Here is a 9897-nt window from a genome sequence, read left to right as displayed (position 1 = left end):
CTCCTTCTTTTCCTACTCCTTCTTCTTTTCCTTCTCCTCCTCCTCCTCCTCCTCTCTCCTTCTAGCACTGATGAAGTTACCTAGCTGGGTCATGAAACATCTGCAAGAAAACCACCAAGCTCAGGGAGCACCGGGGACCCCTCACTTCAACTTGAGCTACAAATAGGAACGGCTGCTGGAATTGGGTATGTCTAGTTTAAGGAAGAGAAGGACGAGGGGCGACATGATAGCAGTCTTCCAGTATCTCAGGGGCTGCCCCAAAGAAGAGGGAGTCAAGCTATTCTCCAAAGTGCCCGAAGGCAGGACAAGAAGCAACGGGTAGAAACTCACCAAAGAGAGAAGCAACCTAGAACTAAGGAGAAACTTCCTGACAGTGAGGACAATTATCCAGTGGAACTGTCTGCCACTAGAAATTGTGGGTGCTCCAACACTGGAGGTTTTTAAGAAGAGACTGGACAGCCATTTGTCTGGAATGGTACAGGGTTTCCTGCCTGAGCAGGGGGTTGGACTAGATGACCTCCAAGGTCCCTTCCAACTTTATTATTATTATTATTATCAGCAAGAATTCCTCCTCCATGTTGGCCCTGACATTCAAAGCAAGTTCAGCCCCCCCAAGCCGACTCCTTTCTCTTTCCTCCCACCACGATCGCTCCCTTCCTCCCTCCGATTTAAGTGTGTGGGGGGGAGAAAATCTGGCCTCCCAATCTCACCCCTGTCATAAAACACATGGGTACCACAAAGAGTGACCCGTCTCCAATTCAGCTTCCTGGATTCTCCGGCGCAGCCCAGCAAAAAACCAAGAGACCACATAATACCCCCTCAGATCCGCCGGACCCCGAGCCAGACGGGCTTCCTGACCTGCCCGACATGCCGATTCAGCCACCAAACATGGCTTGCATCCTAAACAGCCCAGGAAGCAGAGAAGAGCCGCACTGGCGCAGCGCCAGCGTGGCGAGGCTTGAATTGAGCACAGAAGGATGCGCGGCTCAAACGATGGGAATGGACCCGGAGGGAGGGCGCCTGAACAATATTCCTTTGTGCTGTCTGATTTCTAAAAAAAAAAAAAGGGGTGTGTGCAAAACCCCACTGGGGTGACCCCCAACCCGCTTCCCATGCCACCTTGCTGATTTCAGCAAGAGGATGGCTGGCTTTGGGGTTGAACCAGGCAGCCAAAGAGAACGGGGGGGGGGGGGGGGAAACAGATTTATACAGGTAGGCCTTGAGTTACAAGCCTTCGTTTAGTGACCGTCTGAAGTTTACAACAGCAATGGGGGGGGAAAAAATCACGCTTAACAACCGTTGCAGCATTCTCATGGTCACCTGATCAAAATTTGGAGGCTCGGAAACTGGCATGTACCTCTGACGGTTGCGGCGTCCCGGGGTCACGTGATCCCCTTTTGGGATCCTTCTGAGAAACAAAGTCAACGGGGTAAAGCCGGACGCATTTAACAAGCAGGTTACTGATTTAACAACCATCGGGATTCGCTTAACGACCGTGTCAGGAAAGGTCATATAATGGGGGGAAACTCACGTAACAACTGTCTTGCTTAGCAATGGAAATGTTGGGCTCAATTGTGGTCATAAGTTGCGGACTACCTGCAATAGTAAAATAGTTGGGAAAGAGCTAGCAGAACTACTGTATTTATTTTTTTTTACTGTTCTGAATAAAGAAACACCAGCTACTGACTAATTTTTCTCTGGCCCTTTTCCCAGCTAAAATTATCACAACTGAACAGCCACTTTCTAGGTTTTAAACAGTTGGTTGTTGGTTGTTGTTTTTTTGTGGGGGTTTTTTTGCCAACTCTTCCTCCAGATGCCAAGAGCTTAAAATTTTCTGGATGCAAAAGAGACCCTCTTCATCCTTTTCCCAACTCTCGAACCCTAATGACTGCGGAAAGGAGAAAAAGATACGTATAAAATTGAAGCATTTAAATCCAATTTTTACTTGCTACCTGAAAACGAAAGAGCTCTAAAATTAGAGAGCAGCGTTTATTAATGGATCTGAGAGTGGTTTATAGTGGTATTATGGCACAGCTCTTAATAAAGTGCAAAAAAACCCCCAAAAATGCTGCAAAAAACCACTAGAGAGATAAACTTTGGAGAATAGCTGGACTCCCTCTTCTTTGGGGCAGCCCCTGAGATACTGGAACACTGCTATCATGTCCCCCCTCGTCCTTCTCTTCATTAAACTAGAGACATACCCAATTCCAGCAACCGTTCCTTATATGTTTTAGCCTCCAGTCCCCTAATCATCTTTGTTGCTTTTATCTGCACTCTTTCTAGAGTTTCAACATCTTTCTTACATCGTGGTGACCAAAACTGCACGCAGTATAAATTTGGGGCTAAATTGGCGTCGTAACTTGAGGACCACTTGTAGTCCTCAGGCTTGGGGAAGAGTGTGAGTGACTTTGCGTGTTTGTGTGTCTGCGCGCTTTTCCCAATGTCTTTACATTGCCGGCGTTTCTTCCCGGGGCCGCATCCGTCCATCTGCAGGCAGGCAGGCAGGGAGGCCTGATGGACTAAATGGGATTCGTGGCTTTCTTCCAACTTCTCCGCCAAGTACCCCAACTCTCTTAATATTCCTTTGATTTTTAAAAGTGAGCCGATCAATAACGCAACCCTGGGTGTCCGAGGGAAAACTACTCAGCGAAGGTTGAAGGTTTAGCCGCAGTCGTTCCTGTCCCCCTCCCACCGGCCCAGACCCAAAATTTGCTGACTCCACCAGTTGCCGGGCAGAACGAAGGGGCCTCTGGGTATTGTGTGCAATTTGGAACACGGCTCTGTTGTGAAGGACAGAATGTTTTTTTAAAGGAGAGTTTTTTAAGAGTTTGGAAAAAATTCAGAGAAGAGCAACTAAGATGATTCAAAGGCCTGGAGACTAAACCATACGAAGAATGGCTGCGGGACTTGGGTTTGGCCAGTCTAAAGAAAAGAAGAAATAGGGGAGACATGATAGCAGTCTTCCAGTGTTTGAGGGGCTGCCACAAAAAAGAGGGGGTCAAACTATTCTCCAAAGCACCTGAAGGCAGGACAAGAAACAATGGATGGAAACTAGTCAAGGAGAAAAGCAACCTGGAATTAAGGAGAAACTTCCTGACAGTGAGAACAATTAACCAGTGGAACAGCTTGCCTCCAGAAATCGTGGACGCTCCATTATGGGAGGTTTTTAAGAGGCTAGACCAGTGGTGGCTAACCTATGGCACGGGTGCCAGAGGCAGCACTCGGAGCCCTCTCTGTGGGCACATGTGCTGTTACCCCAGCCTCGCCTCCCCCTGCGACCCCCTCCTCTCCAGCAGCCCCCCTGAAGGAGAGTCGCCCCTGAGCGTGGCCCACACAGAGCAGCGCAGCCAAGGACATGGCAGCCAGGCAGCGTAGACAAGACTCTGCCCTCACACCCCATTGTGCACAGTTGATGCTGCGGGGCGCGGGCAGAGGGCGTGACCGCCATAGCGCTGCTGGGCTGCCTGGGCAATCTGCGGCGAGCCCTGGAGGCAGTGAGTGGCCCTGCGGGCAGGCGGGGCGGGGGATCAGGGGAGGAGCGGGAGCAGGGCAGGGGGTGGAGTGGGGGCAGGGCCAGTTTTTGGGCACTCAGTCTCTAAAAGGTTCACTATCACTGGGCTAGACAGTCACCTGTCTGAGATGGTATAGGTTCTCCTGGTTGAGCAGGGGGCTGGACTAGAAGACCTCCAAGGTCCCTTCTAACTCCTGTCCTGTTCCGTTCCGTTCCGTTCCGTTCTGTTCCATTCCATTCCATTCCATTCCATTCTATTCTATTCTCAATAAAGATTTCTATTCTATTCTATTTTCAATAAAGATTTCTATTCTACTCTACTCTATTCTGAATTCTATTCTATTCTATTCTATTCTTCATTATCCTATCCTATCCTATCCTATTCTATTCTATTCTATTCCATTCCATTCCATATTCTATATTCTATATTCTATATTTATTCCATTCTATTCTATTCTATTCTATTATTTTCTTCCTTATTCTATTCTATTCTATTCTATTCTATTCTATTCTATTCTATTCTATTCTATTCTATTCTATTCTATTTCTATTCCATTCCATTCCATTCCATTCCATTCTATTTCTACTCTATTCTATTCCATTCCATTCCATTCTATTCTATTCCATTCTATTCTATTCTAGGAGGGTCTGGAGTCTCCATGCGTCCTTGCCGTTCACTGGAAGGGTGCATTAGAAAGCATTAGACACCCAATTCCAGTAACTGTTCCTTGTATGTTTTAGCCTCCAGTCCCCTGATCATCTTTGTTGCTCTTCTCTGCACTCTTTCTAGAGTCTCAACATCTTTTTTACATCGTGGTGACCAAAACTGCATGCAGGATTCCAAGTGTGGCCTTACCAAGGCCTTGTAAAGTGGTATTAATACTTCACGTCATCTTGATTCTCTCCCTCTGTTAATGCAGCCTAGCACTGTGTTGGCTTTTTGGGCAGCTGCAGCACATGGCTGGCTATATAGAGAAATGAATAAACCAATCCATGGAAACAGAATACATGGATAGGATAACAAATGTGTAACTTTGTGATTTTGCATTCACCTCCCTTCTTTAGTTTCTTGGAAGAAATTTAGCAAAAGAAAGTGGAGGATTGAGCAGGAAGAAAGAATCTGAGGGAGCCAATTTGGTGTCAAGATTAAGGCACCAGGCTAGAAATTAGAAGACTATGAATTCAAGTCTTGCCTTATGCGTGAAAGCCGGTTGGACGACTTTGGGCCAATCACCAGGAGATGGGGAGTTCTAGTCCTGCCTTAGGCATGAAAGCCAGCTTGAAGATTTGGGGCCAATCACCAGGAGACAGTGAGTTCTAGTCCCGCCTTAGACATGAAAGCCAGCTTGAAGATTTGGGGCCAATCACCAGGAGACAGTGAGTTCTAATCCCGCCTTAGGCATGAAAGCCAGCTTGAAGATTTGGGGCCAATCACCAGGAGACGGTAAGTTCTAGTCCCGCTTTTAGGCATGAAAGTGGGCTGGATGGTTATGGGCCAATCACCAGGAGACAGTGAGTTCTAGTACTGCCTTAGGTATGAAAGCCGGATTGAAGTTTTGGGGCCAATCACCAGGAGACGGTAAGTTCTAGTCCCGCTTTTAGGCATGAAAGTGGGCTGGGTGACTTTGGGCCAATCACCAGGAGACGGTGAGTTCTAGTCTCACCTTAGACATGAAAGCTGCTGGGTGACTTTGTTGTTGTGGGGAAAGTAGGAGGAGGAAGGTGTGTTGGATACGTTTGCCATCTTGAGTTACCTATTAAAATCATAAAAGGCAGGACACAAATAAACAATGATCTTGGCTACTTTTTCTAGATTGTGCTGTTAAATTTTATTATTGGCTGCCCATTCCTTTCAAGATGTATAGATCGCCCTTCGATTTTAAACAAAGGGTTGGGGCAACTGATCTGCAAAAACCTGCTCAGGAAGATTTGATCCCAGAAGAGACGCGTAATTGGGGTGGCCAACTCAGTAGTAAGTTTCCCGTTCAACCCAGCCCCCTGGGTTACGGCGCAGAAGCAGCTTGCGGATTTCGTCGTAGACAAAGATGAACACCGAGAACGGGAGCGCGCACAGCCACCACGTCACTCGAAGCGGATACATACGTAGAGCCACTTCCATTCCTGGGCAGTAGGAGAGGAACGCCGCCAAGGCGGTCTCTTCAAGCAGGCCGAAGACCATGATCTTGTTCCTCATGCCTTGCTGGAAGAAGGACAGTTTCCGGGTCTTGCAGATGATGAGGTCGGCCCACTGCACGATCACGATACTGATGAAGAAGGCTGTGTGACAGGTGTACTCCACCACTTTGCGCTGCTGGTACGTCCACTCCTGGCCGTAGCTGTCCTCCAAGTCGTTCAGGTTGTGGTCGTCCCATTGCAGGCGGATCCCCAGCAAGGTATATGGCAGGAACCCGTTCTCGGCCATGATCACAAAGTAGGTGAAGAAGCCGGCCAGAACTTGCATCATGCCGATCTGTCCGTACGCAATGCTGATCAGGCGCTCGTTCACCAGCTTGTCCGTCTTGGCATTCCGCGGCTTCCTCTTCATAATGTCGCTCTCGGCTTTCTCGTAGGCCAGGGAGATGGCGGGCACCATGTCGGTGCCCAGGTCGATACACAAGATGGTGATGGTGCCCAGGGGTAAGGGGATGTTGAAGACGATGTACACAAGGAAAGGGGAGATCTCTGGGATGTTGCTGGTCAAGGTGTACGCGATGGACTTTTTCAGGTTGTCGAAGATCAGGCGGCCTTCCTCCACGCCGGTCACGATGGAGGCGAAGTTGTCGTCCAGGAGGATCATGTCAGCAGCCTGCTTGGAGACATCGGAGCCTGTGATGCCCATGGCAATGCCAATGTCAGCTTTCTTGAGGGCTGGGGAGTCATTCACCCCATCTCCGGTCACAGCTACGATGGCCCCCTGCCTCTGACACCCTTCCACGATGATCAGCTTCTGCTGTGGAGACGTGCGAGCAAAGACGATCTCGGAATGACTGGAGAGGATTTTGTCCAGCTGCTGGGAAGTCATATCCTTAAGTTCGGAACCATGGATGACACAGGCCTCGGCTTCCCGGGGATCGACTTGGCTGACCGGGATCCTCAGACGATCTGCAATGTCTTCAACAGTCTCGCTGCCTTCAGAAATGATCCCTACCCCCTTGGCGATAGCTTTGGCTGTGATCGGGTGGTCGCCCGTTACCATGATCACTTTAATCCCAGCACTGCGGCACTTACCAACGGCATCTGGCACAGCAGCACGAGGTGGGTCAATCATGGAGATGAGCCCCACGAAGCAGAGCTTGGTGGTGGGAAAGTTAGGTTTGTCCACGTCGAACTTAAAGCCGCGTGGGAACTGTTTGTCGGGGAGGTACAAGTGGCAGAAGCCGAGGACTCTCTCGCCTAACCCCCCCAAATAATTGTAGGTGTTCAGAAAACCTTCCTGCATCTTCTTGTCCAGATTCACCTCTTTTCCTTGCAACAGGATGGTGGAGCAACATTCCAAGATCCGCTCCGGAGCTCCCTTCATCACCAAGAGATGACCTTTGGACTTGTCTGCAGCTTCGTGGATGGAGAGCTGGTATTTGTTGGTGGAATTGAAGGGAATCTCAGCGATTTTGGGATTCCTCTCTCGCATCTCCCCGACAGAACCCCAGGACAGCTCAATACATTTAAGGAGGGCCGACTCGGAGGCGTCTCCAGTCGTCCCCTTCTTAGCAATGGGGATGTTCTCCTGGTCTGCTTTGAAGTCTGCTCTGTTGCACAGACCTGCAATATGGGCCAGTGCTAGCCACGTGGGCGAGCGCGTGTTAAAGATGGTCCCGGCGTGAATCTCGGTGGTGTTGGCTTCGTAGATCTCACTGTCAAACCACATGTGGGCGACAGTCATGCGGTTCTGGGTGAGCGTTCCCGTCTTATCCGAGCAGATTGTTGAGGTGGACCCCAGGGTCTCCACGGCTTCTAGGTTTTTCACCAGGCAGTTCTTGTACGCCATCCGTTGGGCAGTGAGGGTCAAGCAGACGGTGACGGTGGCTAGCAGACCTTCGGGTACGTTCGCCACAATGATGCCGATCAGGAAAATCACAGCCTCCAGCCATTCGTAGCCAAGAATCATGGCCAGGATGAAGAACGTCACTCCTAGGAAGATGGCGAATCCGGTGATGATGTGGATAAAATGTGCTATTTCATTGGCAATTGGTGTACGGCGCTCGGTCAAGCCGGAAGCCAATGAGGCAATGCGACCCATCACAGTGTGGTCCCCTGTCAAGATGACGATGCCCCGAGCTGTGCCTTCAACACAATTCGTGGAGAAGAAACAGAGGTTCCGGGTCTCCAGCGGGTTGTCGCTGGTACACTCAGCTGCACGGCTTTGCGGCTCGGACTCCCCGGTCAGAGAGGAATTGTCAACTTTGCAACCCATGGCAGAGACGATCCTTAAATCCGCGGGAATCCGATCGCCCCCTTTGATCTCCACCAGATCTCCCAAGACTACCATCTCAGCGTTGATCAGCAGTTTTTCACCCTCCCGGATCACCAGAGCTTGCTGGGGAACCATGTGCTTGAAGGATTCCATGATTTGGGAGCTTTTGGCTTCCTGAAAGTAGGAGAAACATCCGGTCACGATAACCACGCCGGCTAGCACGGCGCCCAGATACAGGTTGTCCTTCTGCGCTTTTTTACCCATCATGGTTTGCACCCAGTAGGCCAGGAAGCAAAGAATGGCGCCGATCCAGAGCAGGATGGAGAACCCACCGAAAAGTTGCTTGCAAAATTTGACCCACTTCGGCGTGGTTCGTGGGGGAGTGAGTGCATTTGGGCCGTATTTTTCCAAAATCTGGGCAGCCTGTGCCCTGGTCAGTCCTTTGGAGAGATCCACCTGGTACTTACGGCTGAGTTCCTCAAGGGACAATTTGTGATCGTCAAGGTGCACTTCTTTCTTCAGTTCTTCCAGTTCTTCCTTCGGCTTGGATTTTTTTTTCTTGATGCGGGATTCCTTCTTATTCATGGTGAAGGCCGGATCCTCCAACTCCTCTTAGCGTTCCCTCTTGAGAGGAGTACAGTGCAGTTCCTGGGGGAAGGAAGTGGCAGAGGGAGAGAAGGAGGGACTTCCTCTCCAAAAGAGGAAGCAGAAGAATTAAAGATTGGGAAATCAAGGTTCCCCAACGAAAACCCAAAAGAGGCGACGTCTTTAGCAACCCTCCAAAGCTTAATGTCCCAAGAACTAAGCTCCATCAGTAGCCACAAAGGACAAATCCATTGTCCTGCAGTTGGGTAACCCAACAATGTCCGTCTCCTAGCAACCAAAAAGTAACTGCCTCCTTTGGTGAGGTCACAACTCCTAGCAACTGACAGAATAACAGAATAATAGAGCTGGGAGGAACTCTGGAAATCTTCTAGTCAACCAGTGGTACGGGTACCACCTGTGGTACATTGGCACCTGGCAGGTGGTACGTGGCCATCCTAGAAAAGTGGTACCAGGGAAAGGGAATAAGCTGAACCAGTGGCAGCACCGCACAAGCCTGAGCGAGAGACGGCTGGAGCTGCAGGGCTGTCAGGGCTCAGCGGAAGCGCCAGGATCAGTGCCGCTTTCCAGCTGATCGGCGCTTCTTCAGGGCTGTCAGGGCTCAGTGCAAGCCCCAGGATCAGCGCCAGTCTCCAGCCGGAGCTCTGCACTGATCCTGGCATTTCTGCTGAGCCCAGAAGAAGCGCCGATCAGCTGGAATGTTGCAGCCTCTCCAGGGTCTTGTGATTTACGTTCAGATGCTTGGCAACTGATTCATACTTATGACGGTCACAGTGTCCCAGGGTCATGTGAAGTGACCAAAACCTGCTGCAACCACCCAGCAGACGGGGGGAATAAAAACCAAACACCCCCCACCCCACCCCCGCTGCCAATCCTCAACAGAAATGCTCACAACAATGAAAACCTCGGACAGGAGGAAGAGCGCGGCCGGGCGGGCAGGCAGGTGTCTTGCTCGGCTGTGGCTTGGGGGGCACTTTTTTCAGTGCCATTGTAACTTCAAACAGTCACTAAGCGAACTGTTGTAAGTCAAGGACTACCTGTACTTTATCACTTTTTTCCTTTTTTTTTTTTTTGGTCATCAAGTTTTTGACACCTTGCTAGGCAACTGGTGGTACTCGGATGTTGCCATATCCTAAAAGTGGTACAATGGGTAAAAAGGTTGAAAAGTCCTGATCTAGTCCAACCTCCTGCTCAGGCAGGAAACCCTATACCAGGGCTTCTCAACCTTGCCAACTTGAAGATGTGTGCACTTCAACTCCCAGAATTCCCTAGCCAGCACAGCTTCAAGTAGCCAAGGTTGAGAAACACTGCTATACCATATCAGACCAATGGTTGTTCATTGTTAAGACTTTGGGGAAAGTGCAAAGAAGAG

At 49.9% G+C, this 9897-nt stretch overlaps 1 pseudogene; it reads right to left on the bottom strand.

The window, feature by feature from the left end:
- Positions 1–5477: 5477 nt before the first annotated feature.
- On the bottom strand, positions 5478–9592 carry LOC107296943 (annotated as a pseudogene).
- Positions 9593–9897: the final 305 nt, after the last annotated feature.

Source organism: Protobothrops mucrosquamatus, unplaced genomic scaffold (assembly GCF_001527695.2).
Source record: "Protobothrops mucrosquamatus isolate PMUCROS unplaced genomic scaffold, P.Mucros_1.0 scaffold3045, whole genome shotgun sequence".
NCBI lineage: Eukaryota > Metazoa > Chordata > Lepidosauria > Squamata > Viperidae > Protobothrops > Protobothrops mucrosquamatus.
Note: the sequence above shows the minus strand (reverse complement) of the source record. Positions and strands in the feature narration are given on the sequence as shown.